The sequence below is a fragment of the Empidonax traillii genome, unplaced genomic scaffold (genome assembly GCF_003031625.1).
Source record: "Empidonax traillii isolate 1590-97213 ecotype Southwest subspecies unplaced genomic scaffold, ASM303162v1 scaffold227:size730986, whole genome shotgun sequence".
Classification (NCBI taxonomy): Eukaryota; Metazoa; Chordata; class Aves; order Passeriformes; family Tyrannidae; genus Empidonax; species Empidonax traillii.
Genome location: NW_020955420.1, coordinates 573,385 through 591,918, shown reverse-complemented (window position 1 = coordinate 591,918; position 18,534 = coordinate 573,385). Strand labels below are relative to the sequence as shown.

The 18,534-nt window shown below is 37.0% G+C and overlaps 1 protein-coding gene and 1 long non-coding RNA gene across 2 annotated transcripts in view; both read left to right on the top strand.

The window, feature by feature from the left end:
• The window catches only part of LOC114059487, a 41,544-nt gene extending 33,408 nt beyond the window's left edge, over positions 1–8,136 (top strand). The window contains exon 3 of the long non-coding RNA XR_003571672.1: positions 8,016–8,136. This is a non-coding gene — a long non-coding RNA (uncharacterized LOC114059487). The remainder of the gene's footprint in view (positions 1–8,015) is intronic.
• Positions 1–18,534, top strand: part of PARD3 (par-3 family cell polarity regulator) — a gene marked incomplete at its 5' end in the record, with an annotated part of 195,265 nt that overhangs the window by 132,480 nt on the left and 44,251 nt on the right. The window lies entirely within an intron of this gene.

The window sequence follows — 18,534 nt, the reverse complement described above, 5'->3', positions numbered from 1 at the left end:
CAGAATCAGTTGAAAGCAAAATGATGCTTTTCACATTTAAAGAAGCCTGTAGAGAATTGTTTCAGGGGTCTGCTTGTGATTAACTCAACCTCTTTTTCTTTTCCTTTGGAAGAGGGTCATGCAGAAGAGTTTTTCTCCAGGGGGTGCCTTTTAAGCCACTTTACAGGTGGCTATCTCAGTTTTATGCCACACGCATCGCCATTGTCTTAAAATCAACCTTCAAAAAGAAATTCAGTATTCCCACAGAAGTACTAGCAAAGTTGAGTCAGTTCTGGCATTGCAAGGGGAGATCTGTGCTGTGAAACTGATGAAAGGAAATATTTTAATAGTGACATTTGAGTTCATTTATCATGACATTTTAGGGACTTGGTGGTACATATTTTTATCTTTGAACAATCTCCCATCAGTCTACTGCCATTAAAGGGGGGGAGGGCACTCCTTCCATACAGAGCACAATGCTATAAAAGTCCAAAACGATACAGCAGTCAGCTGTGATGAACTCTGAAGTGGTTCTAACTAGTATGTGACAAAAAATGAAATTGTCTCCTTTTATTAATTTAATTTTTAAATAACTTGACATGCTGTAATTAACATTGCCCTATGCTAAAATTACAACAACATCTGAGCTTCTATATATTGGCTCATACCTTGATGCTATAAATGAATATATAGGAATATTGGAAAGCTAACAGAACATATTTCAAGTCTGTTTTAGTATTTCACTGGCATATTTTTTATTTTAATGAGTTGCTGATTGATGTTATTGTTGGCTTTTGTATAAGAGGCACTAAAGTGCTACCAGCAGGTGGGCACTAATAAATACTTTATATTGCTGAAGATTATAACTATCAATACAAAACCTATTCCAATTATTGTGAGGAGGCTGAACCCACAAAGTCCAATATCACTGAGGTTTATAATTCCATCCTCATCTAATGCTATTGTGCAGGTACATGTGTGATCTTTACAGGGAGTATCCACTTTCAGACACTGCACTGCCTCATCACAATAGGTTTCTGTCATTTAGTGATTTAAATTACATCCTTTTATTTTGTTAACTCTTTTAATAAGTGTTTTAAACTGCCACCTTCTGCTCTTTCTTTCTTGCACCTTCTCCCTCCTGCAGAGTCTCCTTGCAGACTTGCTAATTCTTCAGGGGTTTTCCTGACACCTTCCTGTCCATCAGTCCTGTACAGTTAATCAAGGGAACCAGTGAGCATGCAGGGGTTAGCCTGGAGCAGAGTTAATCGGGTTGGCTTTGACTTAATTGTGGCTATTGTTATAGGGGAAATCAGCACGTAGTGCAGGGGGCCAGTGCTGCTGATTGCTTGAGAGGCTCAGCTTGCAATACGGTGTTACAATGTGGTGCATTGCCCCAGAGTTGCTTCTACTTGTAAAGAAAGAGTTCTAACATTTTTAGCCTCTACATAAAAGTAATAACTTTAAAGTAGATAAGCTCATACCCTGGGAATTAAAACAAAGAGCAAATGAATAATATGCAGTGCATATACTGTTTGGGGCTGCTGAAACTGCATGAGAAGTGAATCAGTTGCAGCACATCTTTATTTAACTGTGAGCACTCTCTAGTGTACCTGCACATCATCTAGCCTAGCCAGTGTAGTAATAAAGAACTATAGGACAGTGATGTGGAGAGACAAAAATCAGGGTCTGAAGACATCAAAAAACCCATGCTTTTTCAAGGTCCAACACAACTTTATCGCAGGCTGCACTGATTGTAGTTTGGCTTTTTTTCCCCGCAAAATATCAGAAAAACGAATACCATGTTTAAATGCTAAATTCTCACTGAAAGCGAACTCATGTTGCATGAAGAATAGTTGCATTCTTTTCTCCTTTGATTGAAAAGCAAGCTAAGAATAAGGGGATTTGGACAAAGTAAATCTTTTGATTGTTGACTTGCAGATGCTTAGATGACTACAGACTTTGCTATAGCTCTGCAGTTGTATCTCTTTGATGGTGTTGATATTACAAAATGAGTTCTTATAGAGTAAAGCCAGATCAAACCATTAAAAGCCAGCAAAAAGCAGTATAGACCCACACAAATTAGAAAAGGATAGAAATGGTTCTGCAGATGCTGTCAGATGAGCTGTCACCCAGTAGCATATCAACAGGAAATTTCCCGTTCAGCCTTATAGACCACTCTTTTATGTCATATATTTTTCAGAGTTCCTAAGTTGTTTTGTGTTAGTGTAAGATCCAGAAGCCACAATGTTTTCAGCTATCTGTGAGATACCTATAATAGTGTGATAAATAGCTCATGTGTGCCACAGGGTTGATGCGCTTTCTCTTTTCATGATACTAATGATACATTGGTATCATTACAATATAATAATAAGGGGGGGAAATCCCATGATATTATTGTTTTCCATTATTTAACATTGTTTTCCTAGCTATATATGAAGGAAATTAAATCTTTTTGAGGTTTTCCAGATGACAAGCTCCCAAATAGTATCAGGGCTCTCAGCATTCAAAGGAATGTATTGAAAAAGGTAAACCATGCCTTAGTAAATGACTGGGTTTTATCAAATTAATTCTAAAGTGAATTTATGCTTCCTAAAATAATTAAAAGAAAAACTCCTAAAATTATTTACATTTACTTCTCATTGGTTTCTTGTGACCACAGCTTTAAACTGAAATAAGACCTTTTTATTTCTCCTCAGATCTCTGTTTCATTTTATAGAAGACTCCAAATCCAGGGCCATTTTCACAGTCTTATATAAAAAAATTATTTTATTTAATGAATTTGTTTTTAACCTGTATTAAGAACATCCTACAGCTCTTAAGTCCTATCAAAGTAATTTTTAGTGATTTTTATTTTTTACTATTGAAACTGAATTTTTTCTCAGGAGGAAAGTTTGCTGTGTTCAAATTACATGGAAGAATAGCACATATGACATTCCTGTTCCTATTAGCTTTGTGCCTGAAGCTCTCATGATGGAGTCATTTACAATTTCACTTCTATGTTGATAAGCCATTATCTGTACACTGTTTTTATAACTGCAGGGTTTTGCACTTTGCCACAGACAAGTAGCACTAAGTTCACTTCAATCTATTTCCCTAATTTCTCTATAATGCACCGTGACCTTTCCCAGGATGGTGTTTCTTTGTAGCAAGATAAAGAGGAAGGAAAATAAGAGTTTGCCCTTTCCAACTAATTGACCAATGTTTTGTTTTAAAGGTAGTGTTACCTTTTTAATCCAGTTGTTAAAGACATAATTTCTTTATTCCTTTGTTCTGGTGACTTCTGCAGTACTCTGGCACATTCCATAACTGCAGTTCAAAGCTTATTGTGTAGAAATTACAAGTAAAGTTATATTCAGTCAGTTATGTAGACATTCTTCTTGCAAGTAATACCATTGGTAATATTTATTACAATATGGTGATAACAATTAAAATAATTGTTTATGGATTTCTTTTCTTAAGTGTGTTTTAACATTTTAATCTTTAAAGGATGTCCTACAGGAGGAGGAGTTTTGCAAGCCATATGTTAGCAAAGAGTGAAAAAATCTTTTATTTGTAAGTAATTCACTTTAAGAATAAAAGTTAAATAACATACTATGAATAAAAATGTAATAAGCTATAAGAAAACTTCGAGGTTCTTGGGTTTACATGAAGAAAACTTATTTTTGTAAAATGTTCTCAGGATGATGTGTGATCTGGATTGCACAAGTAGCTATAAAGTGAGACTCAGTGAGGAAATAAAGGCGCTTTGCATTCACTGGTTCCACACCCAAGCCATATGTTTTAACATGCATGGGGTTTGTTTTGCTATTTCAGGGCAGAGAAGCAGTAAAAGCAAATATTCACATATACACGCACAGCAGACTCCTAAATTCAGCTCTTTCTGAACATAAATTTGCTGTCTTCCAAGTAGGAATGGAAGGTTCCCTGTGATGTGGCAGAAGCTGCAGTGCATAAAGGCACCATCGTACACTGGATAGAGAGACATTCTCAATACGTCAGACTTCTCTGTGCTCAATTGGAAAAGCTATTAAGCAGTGACTGCAGGGCAGTGTTTTTACTTTTTCCATGTCTTGGCTTGTTTATGTTAAATCAGACCACAGGAGGTCTGTTGCGTTTCTCTGGCAGTTATTGCAAGGCTTGCTGTGGCAAATTCTATTTATGACACTTGCTGTATCCTAGGTGCAGTGAATCTTGGCAGACAATCTGGAAAATTTCCCATCTTTGTGCTTGCAGAATATAATATCTCAGTAATGGTGTGACTGTGGTGACTCACTGCGAAGGTCCTAGGTTCAACTACCACAGTAGCCAAAAAATCTAGACACATTTTAATTGCTGGCATGACATTTGAAGTATTTGCTTCACCACTGGACATAAAATATTAAATTGAAAATCCTCCTGTTTTGGCTAGAGTATATTCAAACTAGAGATAAAATCCAAGAGGAGCATTTCAGAGGTGTAGGGTAATGGCTGCTGTCCAGTATTTTTTTACCAATGTGATGATCATGTCTATTAAATGGAAATAATCTTACATATGTGTGTTTTGGTACTGCAGCTATTCCCACTGACGTGTGCACTGTCAAACATGCAATTATCCTACATAAATAACATATTGGTGATGACGGAGATCTAGGATTCTGTTATGGTTCTGCACAAGTCTAAACATGTTGTCAAAGATCATTTATCCCTACGCTAAATGCCATTGTTTATTCCATTGTAAAGTCTGTCGTCAAAACTGGTGACCAACTTTTCTTTAGGCAAAAGTATATCTTCCTTGTAAAATCAGAGACCGTTGCAACCTTTTGGGAACCTATTTCGTATTAACTTAGGGAATCATAGTTTATAAGAACACGTGGTTTATTTACAGAGTGTGTAAAGCAAAGTGACAGTGAATGGTTGAGCAATGCTGAATAACTTTCTTGTGGGGTTTTTAGAGTCTTCTGCTCCTTTTGTTTTTAAAACCTGCATTTCATGGTCAATCAGGGGGAAATTAATCTGTCTATTTATAAAACAAACCAAGTGAGGGCCTCAGGACCCTATAGACTGAGGATGATAATTACATGGATGGCCATCAAAGGACCAGTGCTCGTATGACTGCTGGGTGAATAATAAGACTTCTGTGGGGGTTTTGGTGTCTTGGCTTTATGCTGGGCTGCTGATGTGGTTTGATAAATGTGTAGAGCTGGAGGATCCATGGGATACTTGGCACAACCTCCACAGATCTCTGGGAGGTTGCCTGGAGCACCTGCCCATAAGGCATGGCCCTCAAGCTTGAGAGCTCCAGCTCTGGCAATGCCACAGACTTATTTGCCACCTTGCCATTAGTTTCCGTGTAGTGACAGAGCACACGAGTCCACTCAGTAGCTCTGTGAAAGCAGCATCAGCCTGGAAGCATGGCCTAACCTTTTCCTGGCATCTCTTTTTTCTGGTGCCATATCACATTTCCTAATTCTCATGCAGTTTCACATGTCTGTCATTGGCATGGCAGAGTTGACAGCTGCGACATGATGGCAAAGCGAATGCATCCTTGCCTCCTTGCAGTCCTCCCACTTGTGACTCACATCATTCTTCTAAAGGAGAGTATAAAGACTTTAAGGACAAAGAACTTCTTTCAGCACTTTGGGAGTCTTTTTCTTTCTTGTGATAAGAACCACCAGAATAATACATTTTGCAGTAGGGAAAGTACCTGCTTTATAAGACTGATACCTATGGGTTACCATAATTAATGTGTGAGTCTGGAAATGGTAAGAGAAGACAAAATAAGTGAAAGGGAGCTCAGTCTTGTACTTCCCAGCTGCTGATGCTGGTGACTTCAGTAACGGATGCCGATCATGCCAGAAATGCAAACAGCATGTGGACGGGTTTGTTTCCATTGTAAAGAGATAGCATACTTAATTAATTTCATGAGGCCTCTGGGCTGCTGTTGACAAAATGTGCTTACACCACAAAGTTAGGTTTCGGGTTAAGGATAGGGTTAGGGAAGGTTCGATGTGCTGATCCCTAGACTCAAATTACCTTTAACATTTTCTTTAATGATACAGATGCACTAGTTCTGCTTAATTACACTTTGCTGTCTCAAGCAGTCTTCCCCTTGATTCACTGAAAGTTTTACTACAATGCTTTAATCTGATTATGAAAATTAATGTACTTGTACTGTCTTTTAATTTGCACAAGTTAAGTCTCTTTTTTTCAAAATGTCAACCTGATTATATAGTAGAAGTTTATAGTAGAAAGTCATGACTTTCAAAGTCTAAAATCTTCCGGTATGGAGCGTTACAATGTAAAGGCAATATAGTAGTAGTTAGTTGTAGCAGTATGTTACTGACCTGATGGAAATCAGCACAAAATTTTTTTTCAAAATATTTAGCGGTTGAAATTATTTCCTAAATTTTACTTCTAATCTGGTTGACATTTTGAAAAAAGGAGATTTTTTTTTTTTCATGATCATTATATAGGTTTTCCTCCACCCAGGAACTTGGAAGGTGTACAGAAAAGCACACACGTTAAAAAAAAGGGTGGGGGGAAACCTGTACAATGATCACTAAATCCTGAAAACACACATTTTGTTTCCTAGCACCTGAGTTTTTGAACTCAGTTGAAGCAGAATGCATATGAAGTGTCATCCCTTTTTCTGTTAGGTTGGGGCAGCCCTGCTTTAAGGATACTGGGCTGTTTCCACAGTAGCCCTGGGCTTTTACCTCTGTTGCCTGTGCCCTGCAGAGGTGAAGGTGCCCCAGTTCCCCATGCAGAGGCATGACCAGTGTCAGGGTTTTCTCTCTTGCTTGGCTGCCCCAGGGATGGGGTCATAGGGGGCTGTGCCAAGCACACACTTCTGCTGACTTCGCTGGAGTTGAGCTCATGTCCTTCAGGGCTGAGCTGTCCCTGATACTGCACTGTGAGTTACTGACACCAGGGATATGATGAAAACCAGTAAAATTGTCACTGTGGCAGACAGTGGGATGTTTAGCAAAATACAGCCATATTTATTTCCAGAGACCACTTCTGCACTGCAGAATTTCCTAACAGGTTGCCTTAGAACCTCAGCTGGAGCATAACACGTGCTCCATGGGTTTTATCTTTCACTGCCTTTTTTATAGAGCTCCTGATATTACTTGTGTGTTGCAGAGACATGGGGCTGTAATGGGAGACAAGTTGAATGTGCTGAAGAAATAAACTAACAGAGTTAAACTGTATGCAATCTCTAAGGAATGAGAAGCCATTGACCATCTTAATTCTGAGAACAGGTATGATTTAGTACCAGCTAATTACGGATACAGCTGGCAGCCAGAAGGAATACGGCTGCATATGAAAATCATAGCTTTAAAAGACTAAGAAAATATGCCTGAATGTAGGTGTGAAATTACCGAGAATTTATCTGAACATAATTTAAAGAAATAATCCACAGACAGCATAGGACCTAAAATCACTTAAATTTGTACATGCTCTACACCATTTTTTCATTAGTGAAACTGTACTTTCCACCTCCTGGACCTGGCAAAGATTGGGGCTTAGAAAATCAGTAAAATAAAAATTCAGAGAATAACCAGAAGATATCAGGATGGTAATTCACCTTGCTAGGAAATTGAATTCTCCTAGGGGAAAAAAACAAAAACTGTATTTTGCATCTCTACACATCAAAATATTGCTGGATTAATTTTTTTTAACCTACTGGGTGAAAAAAATCACTATTTCTGAAAAGTGCCATTTGATACTTATGAAGATATTAAAAGCAATTTCTTAAGTAAAACAATAAAGTAAACATTCAAGATATTTTTTACAGAAATAATATTTTCATTTAAAGTCAAAATGATGGATTTCCTTACTACCCTCTTTCAGCTTTTCCTGCAAATTGTATGTAAATGAATGCAAATAAGCAGTCCTCACTACTAAGTTGCTTAGAAGTATAAAAATGCATGAAATTAAGATGTTCAGACAGAGCTGTGCATCTCATTTATGTAAAGAATGTTAAAACTTAAATATTTCAGCTAAAAGTGTTATTGTTTCAGGTCATAAAATGTTTTTTTTCTGCATTACAGAGAAAGTGCATAGAAATTTTTTACCTTCAGAAGACCTGGTAGTGTATGTGGGAGTTGGTCCTGTGTCAACCAACCTAACAAAAAAACAAACAAACAAACAAACAAAAAACTAGGAAATAACTAAAAGGTCAGTATTGCAATTTTGAACATTTTCCACCAAAGTGTGGACTAAGTTTGACCAGCTTTCATGACCTGATTTTGTCTGTCTGTTTAGTCAACACTTCTGCAGTGGATGAACCTGAAACCTAGTGGAAAAGAAAGCTTGAAAACCAGAGCCACAGAAAATTTTTTAGTTCAAATCTGTTTAAAACCTGGCTCTACAGCCAGCAGACTCCCCACTTGACTCTAATGGTGCTATGCATCATGAGAAAGGAAAATTCTCCTTGATTTTCAATAAGATACTAGGCTTGAGTAATGCCTGTGGTGCCGTAAGGGATTAACGATCTCTGTGCTATTTATAACCAGGCAAACTAAATTGCAATTTTTTTTAGAATTATTGGAGTTTTATTGTGCTACCCGTCCAAATTCAGCAAGTAGAGCTCATTAGTGTGTAAAACGAAGTTAATTTATACTGAGTATCCCCCATCTTTGGATAGGTGGCTCTATGTAAATCATCAGTTCTGGTCATTAATTTTGACTGTTTGCATTTCCTTTGCTGTGTGAGCATAAGTATGAAATATTAACTAAACTCCCCTGTCGAAAGTGCCCCCTCATGCCTCGTACTTGGTGTGAAAAACATTTGCTCTTCCTGCAGAGCTCCCATGTAATAGAAAGGTAAGAGCTGTATTATGCAGCTGAAACACCTAATGATAATTGGCATGTAAAACAAATTTCCGTAGCTCTAGAAACAGGAAACCAAGGTATCTCTAGAAAGCCATTCAACGAACACTTCCGAAATATTGGGGAAAGTGTAGTGAATCTTTCAATGGTTGATTCCATCATGATTGATCTTTGAGTTTTTTGAAGTAATTGATGGTATTTCTTTAGTTCAGTCCGTTAGTGCAAATAATTATTAATCAATATGCACTCAGCTCTTACTTTAGAAGATAATTTTAACACATGATTTATTCTGAACATTTCAATTGAACTACCTTTACAAGGAGAAAATCAATTGGCTAGTGGTCTAAAGCACTTTAATTATCTGGTGAGCTATATTCTGTATTAGGCTTATTTGAGTTAGGGGATTTTTTATACATTGCCCCACAGTGATAAAACCCTTCTGCTGGGCTCTACTTTGCTATCCTCAGAAATACACTAATTTTCTGTTTCCGGTTATTTTGTCTTAAAAATTTTCAGTTCAATACTGCAAACATGATAGGATTAAACCCTAACTTGGGAAATTAAATAATATGCAAAATGGAATAAAAATAGAGCTTTTTCCACATGAGAAAACAGTTGGTTGGGTTGTTTTTTTGTGAATGTGTCAGCACATTTGTAATTTCTTTGGATGTTTTCTCATTCATGGTAAGCACAGCAGTGGAAAATTACAGTTAATTTGAAATGATAACGTGATGCCAGAACTTAGGCAGAGGTTTGAAATATTATAGGACAAAAGGTGAAATCATTAATTCACTTGCAGTGAATATTAAATTCCTGAAATATGCATTACTCTCTCATTATGTTTATATTTACGTGTTTTAATATGCCTGTAAATATTATTGTGAGTCTGAAGCAGCATTTGTGCCGTGTCCATGAGCATGTCAATACAGCCTTTCAAAGTAATTTGCACTTGGACTGAGGCAAAAGGTTATGGAGCCATCTGTCATCATGAAAAATCATTAGAATAAAGAGTGTGGTACAATTTCACTCATGTTCAGGATATGTTGTGTTTCAACTGCACCAGTACAAACACTTCTCTCAGATGCCCTTCGTAGGTCTAACAGGAAAACTTGAAAAGAGTCTTGTGCCCAAATAGATCAAACACCAGTGAATTCACACCAAACAAGACTTTAGCCTGCAGACAGTCTTGTGGCAGCTCTCTTGGATCTGGGTTGGGCTGCCCTGGGAACTCAAGGATGAGAGTTTCTGCGTCTAATAATAAAAGGAGTTGATGTTCTTGAAATGACCTGAAGTTACTGATTGGCTATATATCCATTCTTTATTGCATTTCTTGTATTTCTCTCAAATTGGACAATCATAAACATCCAGTTTTCTATTTAATGAGATTATAGTAATTGTTTCTGAGTTCTCATGGCTTTCCATAATACTGAAATAGATGAATCACTTTTTCCTTTGGAATAGTGCAGGAAATATTTATTATGGTTTTGTACTGAAAAAGCTATATATCCTCAAAGTAGGAAAGTTTAGATCTTAGGGCTGTATTTTGGTGGAAACATTCCTTAAGAAGATTCTTTGGAGGGTGTACTTGTAAGATTTTTAAAGAGTCAAATAATAAAAAGACAGCACTACAGTCTGAGGACCCAATTACAGAAACACTTGTACATATGTTTACTTTTAAGTCATTAAGTACTGTGCATATGGAAAACATCATGTCCTCCATTTCTGAGCCTTGATCTTCAAATGTAAGTGTTGTAGAAACAGGGCTTTTGAACCTTATCCTGTTAGGTGCCGAGTGCCTTATTTGCTGTCTGAGCTGGTGGGAGATCTGCCTGCTTGATAGCTTGTAGCTCTGTTATCCAGAAAATCAGAAAGGAAGGAGTGGGTTTGCTTCAGTGTGTAAAAATATATTTCACTTGAAGTTAATTCCTACAGCTGACTACACAACTGCCTTTGAGTGACCTCCCAGAGGATGTCTTAGAAGGACTGTTATGGTGGTGTGTGTTTTCCTGCTAAGAGGCTGTGACTGATGATCACACTTTAAATTATGTTTTGGATGAGGCAGATAGAAGCAATAACAATGTGAATATTAGAATAAATCTTCACTCATTTCAAGTGGGTAATTAAAGTTGTCAGTGGCTTGATTTGGGATCAAGATTTCTATAGGAGCAAGGGAAGGGTCAGTCTTTTGATATATTTGCTGCTCTTGGTGTCTGAGAGTTTGTCTGCAATCTCCCCTTCTACAGAAATAGCAGCTCTTTTGTTTTCCTTCGATGCTTGTTTATCCTATGATGCTTGTAATCTGAACTTTTGCGTTAGTATATCTGGCTAAAGTTATTAATGAGAATCCTGACCTGGTTCAAATCAACTGGATTTTTTTTCCTTTCAGTTCAGTTAATGACCTTTCTATTTTTTACTCAAAAGCCTTTTTGAAGAGCAGCTTTTAAAAACCTGGGATTGGAAGTAGTTCTATATCCTCTGCCTTATGAGAAAACGGATGAAGAAGATATGTTCATGTAGCAAATCAATAGTTTTTTAACTTGGCTATTTTAACTATATTTTTTTTGGAAGTGATTATCTCCAGCACCACATAGTCTGTTTAATGGGTATAGTAAAGGTGATCTCTTTTAGGTTATTTAGTTCAATTTCCGACAGAAGTGAACTATTCAGGAAGTGTATTTAGAAGAGTCTATTTTTAAAGAGTTCTAAGGCTAGAACAAAGGACAGAAGATCATCATGATATGCTGGTAGGGCTGCCACACACAGAAGTACAATAGCAAGCACCTCTGACTGTGGAGGAACTGTCGAAGCACTGTAAAATGTAGTTGCTGTGTGTAAAAGATCAAGCAGGTTAACTCCTGGGATTTTTTTTCTATCAAGATACTTTCTTCCTTCCATTCTGTTGCCTGCTGTCTTCAGAGCACAGTGGTATTGAGACTCTGCAGATTTAAAACATCTGTCTTTCCTTCTCCAGTGTACTACAGAAGGATAGCTCTCAATTTAGTAATAAAAAATTTAGCTGCATGTTAGGCTGCCTTTGTTTTTAGGAATTTTTATCCTCCTTGAGGCTACAGGCTAGGTAGGTATCCCAGTATTTTCTATAATGTGAGCCTATTTTTCATTTTTTAAAAAGAATATTTGTAGCCATTGTTACAGAATCCAGATGTATTTAATTGAGTCAGGATTAGGGGCCTAAATTATTTAGTATTGTGAAATTTAGTGTTTTCTTATGTGTCTGAATTCTGTTCTTGAGATGTGTGAAAACAACAGCAGGGTTGGTGTTGTTGTAAGGAAAGAGCTTGTAGTGTTATACTAAAATTAATTTGGAAATAGATTAATTTTATTAATTTTAAATAATTGATAATGAACTTATATAAAACACTGGAATTTTCATATTGCAATCAATTTGAATAATTTGGTTCATTCGGTACAAATAAATATGAACTAAAAATGCACATACACAACATCATATGCAGAAGAAGGCTTTAAAATCAGGTCTTGAGAATAAATGATAAAGCTTTTGTTTTCAGGTTATACAAGGCAAATATAATTATAATGTCTTTATTGGTACTCACCACAGGCTTAAGTTTTCAGGTTTGAACTCACATAAAACTGTCTTATTTTATGAGCTATTTCATGTTAGTGTTGGATAACTGACTAGAAGATAAATCTGTACTTATTACAAATCTGTCTGAGTTGATGATGTTGGATATAATTTCTATAGAAAGTTTATTTTTTTTTGTGAGCAAAAGAGCAGTTTTATAGACAGCTTTAGTTGTAGGCATGATTATTATTCTTTATTTTTGCATAAATTCTCAGGAATATTTTTGCCTTTTGCACCTTATTTAGTATTTCAGGATTTTGTTCTTATTTTCATTTTATGCTTACTCCCAGTGTATTGTTGTGCTAAAGTTTGGAGGTTTTTGTTGTCTTTTTGTTTTTCTGCCATTTTCGTAACGGTAGAATCAGAGAACAGTTTGTGTTGGGAGGGGCCTTTAAAGGTTATCCAGCACACAGCCCCCAACAGTGAGCAGTGACTTCTTCAACTCGATCTGGTTGCTCAGAGCCTTCTCTTCCCCAGGCTGAATGACCCCACCTCTCTCAGCTTGTCTTCACAGGAGATGCGCTTCAGCCTTCTGGTCACCTTTGTGGCCCTCCTTTGGATTTGCTCCGATGGGTCCATGCTCTTGTGTTGAATGTCCCAGAGCTGGGTGCAGTACTGCTGGTGGGGATCTCATGAGAGTGGACTAGAGGGGGAAAATCACCTGTTGAGAACTCTGTTGAGGGCTAATTAATACTCTCTGCTGAGAACGAATTCTGATGTATCCAGTAAAAGCAAGTTTCTGGGGGACAGGTCTCAGGCCTTTGTTTAGGTCTGAGATTTCTGGTGGTGTTGAAAAAGGAGGAAGGAGCTCACTGTGTCTGGTGATCATTTGGTATAAAGGCAGTTATAGGTAACTCCTTCATGTTGTGTTTCAGGAGGACAGAGCAGAGACTCATGATTTATTTCAGAAGAGGTGTCCTTGTCCTTCATTAACTGGATGTAGCAGGAACCACTCCATAGCTGATTAGCATGGTATGCTATTCATAAATAACATGCAATTAGCATATGTTAATAATAAGCAATATTCAGCTGAAATGTCAGCATCCAAGCAGCTTAAACAACATCTGTTTGAGCAAGACATGCAATACACATTATATCCGTGCTTTACAGAACACCACTTAACCAAAAATCTTGGTTAACCAAAGTTTACTTATCTCTCTCAGGGTTGTACAGCATACAGACACTAGTCAGCTTTGCCGAGCACAGTCCCTGTAAAACTGGCATTTAAGCCAGCTGGCATCTTTCTGCTGTGTTCTGGGATTGAGAACACGAAACACAGTTTGTTTGGAAGGAAAGGAATCCAGTGAGCCTTGGAAAAGCTGAGAAAATCTCTTCCTTTCAGATTAAATAAATGAGATTTTAGCTGAAGGTTTTGGTGGTCCCTCAAGACATTTAACTAAGCATGAAGATTAAGGTGTAGAAATGTATCACTAAGGCATATCTGCAACTCTCTATATATGATCCATGTATATGTTTCCATATAAGTACTGATATGTAGGTGAAAATAACATGAGAAGCTATGAATACATTTCTAAATATAATATTCTGCCAGAATATTAAGTCCCTTTTCCAAGAATACCATGAGCTTCTTTGCACTAATAATTTATTTAAAAATTTGATAACTAACTCTGCTTCATATTTGTGGTCATGTGTGAACTGCCTATTTTTTGTAGAGCCTGTTAACTTTGGTTTCTGATTGAAGACCTTCTTCCTCTGTACTGGTCAGTATCCAGAACATTATTTGTTTGTTCTCATTGCTCAGGCCATGGTTCTGTGGTCTGATAGCTCTTTTGCAGTCAATAAAACAATTCCTTTTGTTACCAAGCCTATTTTTCCCACTATTGCCTTGACTAGAAGAATGGATTTGCTTCATTGTATTAGAGAGAATATTTTCTGACAGCTTTTGAGTACAGATCATTAAAAAATTACCAGTTTGAAATGTTGACTTTTATCTCTTTTTTCTCTCAAAAATAGCTTATTATATCTTTCAACTTTCTAAATAATTAAATCTCCTTGAAAACTCATGCATATTCTGTGTTGGATAGAACAGGTTGTAATTAAGCAGAGCTATTAATGATTTTGTTGTTGATAAATTTGGGCACAACTCCACTCTTGCAGATACCAATTGACTTTATTGGTCTGATCTTTCTCCTCAGAGAAAGGCTGATGTACTGTGTGTGCTGTTGACTGTTTTACAGTGTTGTAAAACCAGAGTAACAGAATAGAAAACTGTGCCAAAATCATGTGTTTTTTCTATGAATAGTAGAAGATTTATGGCATTTTTAACTGCCCATTCCTTTACATTTAATGGCTCCTATTCTATAAATGATGAGATAGACAAGTGCTTTGTTTTCACATTGACATCTGATTTAGGAAATTATTATATTTACTCTTTTGAAATAAAACAGGAACTTGATATACTCTGGAGTGTGTCCAAGTCCAAGCCATGCTAAAACCAAGGACAACGTTGTGTTTAAGAATTGTCTCTGTTGAGCAAAGGACATTTTAGGATGTTTATCATAACTATCAGTATCAGAAAAGAGCCTCACTGTTTCCTAGCTGTGTTCTTAATAGTAAGCTCTAAATAATGCATTTCCAAGTAAATCTAGTGAATTTTATTGTTTTATTGTTATCCACTGGCTACCCAAACACCCCAGATATTTGCATTTTAAATTACTCTATTTTTGTTCTCCTTATCCCACGCCTATCCTTCCTTTGCTTGGTTTTTCTGTATAAAGATCTTCCTTGTCCATAGTTAAAATTACTGAGTGGTGATTTCCTGTGACTGTTTCAGTGACAATATTTTGTAAAAGAGCACAACTGGTAATTTTAGTGCAGTGACATCCCTCAGTTCTATCTCACAGTTTTAGGAGGAAGTAACCCAACCCAAATCACTTCACGAGAGCTTTGCCTCTTACCTTATTCAAGCCTGAAATCATCCTCCCCTTAAAAAATAGAAGATGTAAGAAACCGCAAAGGTTTCAGCCCCTCATATTTACATTTTTACATTTCACATTTCTGACAAGGTAGATCCGGGCTACACACCAGAACATTTTATTATTTTTGAAAGGAAAGCTTTTGTACAGCAGAAATGTGAGCTATGACTAGAAGTACACACTTATCATGCAGATTAAAAAGGTAACCAGAGCTCTACTGTAACACATGGGGCAATTCTTTCATCTTTAACTTTCAAGATTGAATACTGAATACAGCTGTTTACTCAGGAGAGAAAGATGGTCTGAATTTTCCTTCCCTAAAAGCTTGTTACTCTCCATTAAGGGCAGCCTGCTAAGGAACCTGAATTGTCTGACCTAAGTCACACATGTCTGGGCTTGTGCATCAGGCTCTCCTTATCCTAGGGCAGCAAAAAGAAGTGTTAGTGTAGCTCAAGACAGAAGTGTAAATACTCTGGCTGTATCACTGTGAGGGCAGAGAGGGGCAGTCACAGTACCTCTCATGTTCAGTCAAGCAAACTGACTTCTCACAATTTTAGAGGGATCTTGTTGATAATAGCATGCTATTTAGTAGGTAATAGCTGGATTGCAGTTTGATGGAGACGTCAGTTTAGTTGCCCACTGGATTAAAACTTGCAGAGAATAAATGAACAGGAGAGAAAAGATCAGGATTATGGGAAGAGGAGACTTGAGGAGTTTCTAATAATTTTGCCTGAGTTGAAAAACATCTGGTATTCCTAATTTTTTGAAATACATTAGACAAAAAAAAAGAGTTTCTACTCATGAATTTATTTTTCTGCTACAGTGATCCATAGCCTTGTATTCAATTATTTATAAAGATGTATCAGTAGCTGTGGAGGGTTCAGGTCTAAAATGCTAATGGCAGTATTATAACAGGATGCAAAATTAAAATTAGGTGGAATTAAACATTTTAAAGTAATGTTTTAGTCTCTTATCTCTATTAACCCTCAATAGCTTCAACTCTTCTGTATAGATATGACTTTTTTTTAAGGAAAAGTTGAATACAAATTTATGGAGTTTCATTCTTTCTGTAGATACTCAATAGGGTTCTTGGCCACAAATTCATGAAAAGTCCAAAATAATTCTGTCAAAAGGTTGTGTGTAAGCTTTGCCATGTCCATGTACCATCTGTTATGAGCAGTAAAGTAGATACCTTTCTGATTCCCAATGTGTTTTGCAGTGAATTAATGTAGACTAAAGAGAGGCAATTCATCCTCAACTCCTTGTTCATATTAGCTATGGAAAAATTCCCCTTCTGAGCATTGCATTTCAGATGTGTTCCACTTTTAAACAAGGATTTGGCCCTGGCATCTTTTTGATGTAACTTCTTACAGTGTTATCAATACTTGTCAGTCCAAGATCATGATGGTACTTAAAGAAGTCTTGAGATTAAAATTTTTCTGTTCTTTAGACTCACTTTATTGATTTTTGAGCCTTTAGAGATTAAATGGCTTGTGTTTGCAGGTTTTTCTGCACCAGCCATGTGAGTAGGTCTTACTTTAAAGGAGAAAAAAATTTTTTTTTGAGTAGCAGATCTGAATCTTTTGTCCTACAGATTTTTGTACTACATTTTCTAAACTCTTTGTCTGCAGAAAGATACCAGCTCCCTTCCTATTAAATTCCCACCTGAAAAAAGGCAGCAGTTGTATAAAGTTTAGTGCCTAAAGCTAATTGTGGCTGAATAGCTAGGAGAAGTATGTTGGTCAACCAGCTGGCAGTTCCACAACATTGTCTCAGGGCTGAGTTATGACCACAGTTCCAATGGAGGGGCCAGCAATTTCAGCTTCTGACCTTGACCCAGACAGTGATTTGTATAAAACTCTTAGGAACCTAATTATTTTTGAGACTTTTATCCCCAGTTTTAACTTAAATCAGCCTGCAATTAGAAAGATATTCATAGTTTGAAACACAGACCAGCATGATCATAAAAGCTTCCTTTTCTTAGGCAACTAGATTAAAAATGCAAGGGATGTGTAGCTCCCGTCACTTGGCACTTTGGGAAATACATAAATGTCATAAGACTAGGGATTAAATTGTGAGACTTGGATAACAGAACTGTTATGTGCTGCTCATAAACTGATCTAATTTCTCAGATATAAAATGTGTGATCGGGCTGTGCAGTTTTGAGAACATTTTTCCAATTTGCCATGGCAGACTATTGGCAGGAAGAAGCTAAACTGCCTATTACATAGGCATGATAAAGCTATAGCAGCTAAATGGAAGTTGAGGTGGAAACCCCAGACAAAGGGCTTTCATTAGGAGAGTAACAGCCTCTGTTCTCCCCCAGCATTGCTATTCAGTTCCTATTATAGCCACAGAAAGCTCTGTGAATTTAATTACTGGAAGTTACCTTTCTATTTCTTTCACAAACATCTAAAATTCATCCTCAGGGACACCAGTCAATCAGGAAACAAATCTTTGCTCTGAGTTAGCCTTTGCAGGTGGTTTAAAGAAAATTTAATTCTTTCCCACTTTGCCATGTGCAACACCTTTATCCTCCTGATGAGGTCAAAATTAAAATCTCCTCTGAGCTCACTGTTGGTGCTGCTGTAGTTGACTGGCGAGCCTGGGGTTCTAAAAAGTTGTGCAGGTGGCAAGCTTTGCCCCTGAGACAAAGCATGTCACCTTTGTGCCCATTATTTTGCCTGAAAATGCGTAACTGCACCTTTCCCAGAAGTGGCAGCAATAAACAATTGTACCACTTTCAGGATCAGCAATTTTAAATGCTAATTGTACATGCTAGTGGATAAACATGGGCGCTCTTCTAACAAGGACATAATTTATCTTTTTTCCCCCTTATCATCGTATCCACAGTGTTCTAATTAATAGGTTTACTGCATGTCTCCTGTGTGGTAACTTTAGAGTATTTATACTGTTTGATGTATTTTGTACAGTAGTATGCAACTTTGTGATATCTTCCTTTTCTGCTTGGTTTCTCTGAATGTATGTTATGCCATTTGTCAAGTGATTTAATAGCTCCCCTTGACCTTAGAAGTAAAATAAAGCTAGATCAGTATATAAAAACATGAAAAACTTCAAAAGGAGCCTCTACTGCACCTTCTTTCACTCAATCCCCCAGCTATCAGACAGCATCTTTCATTACTTGCTGTTCCTGCAGTAAATGAAATGACATGGTGCAAGTCTCCTTATTTATCATAATGTT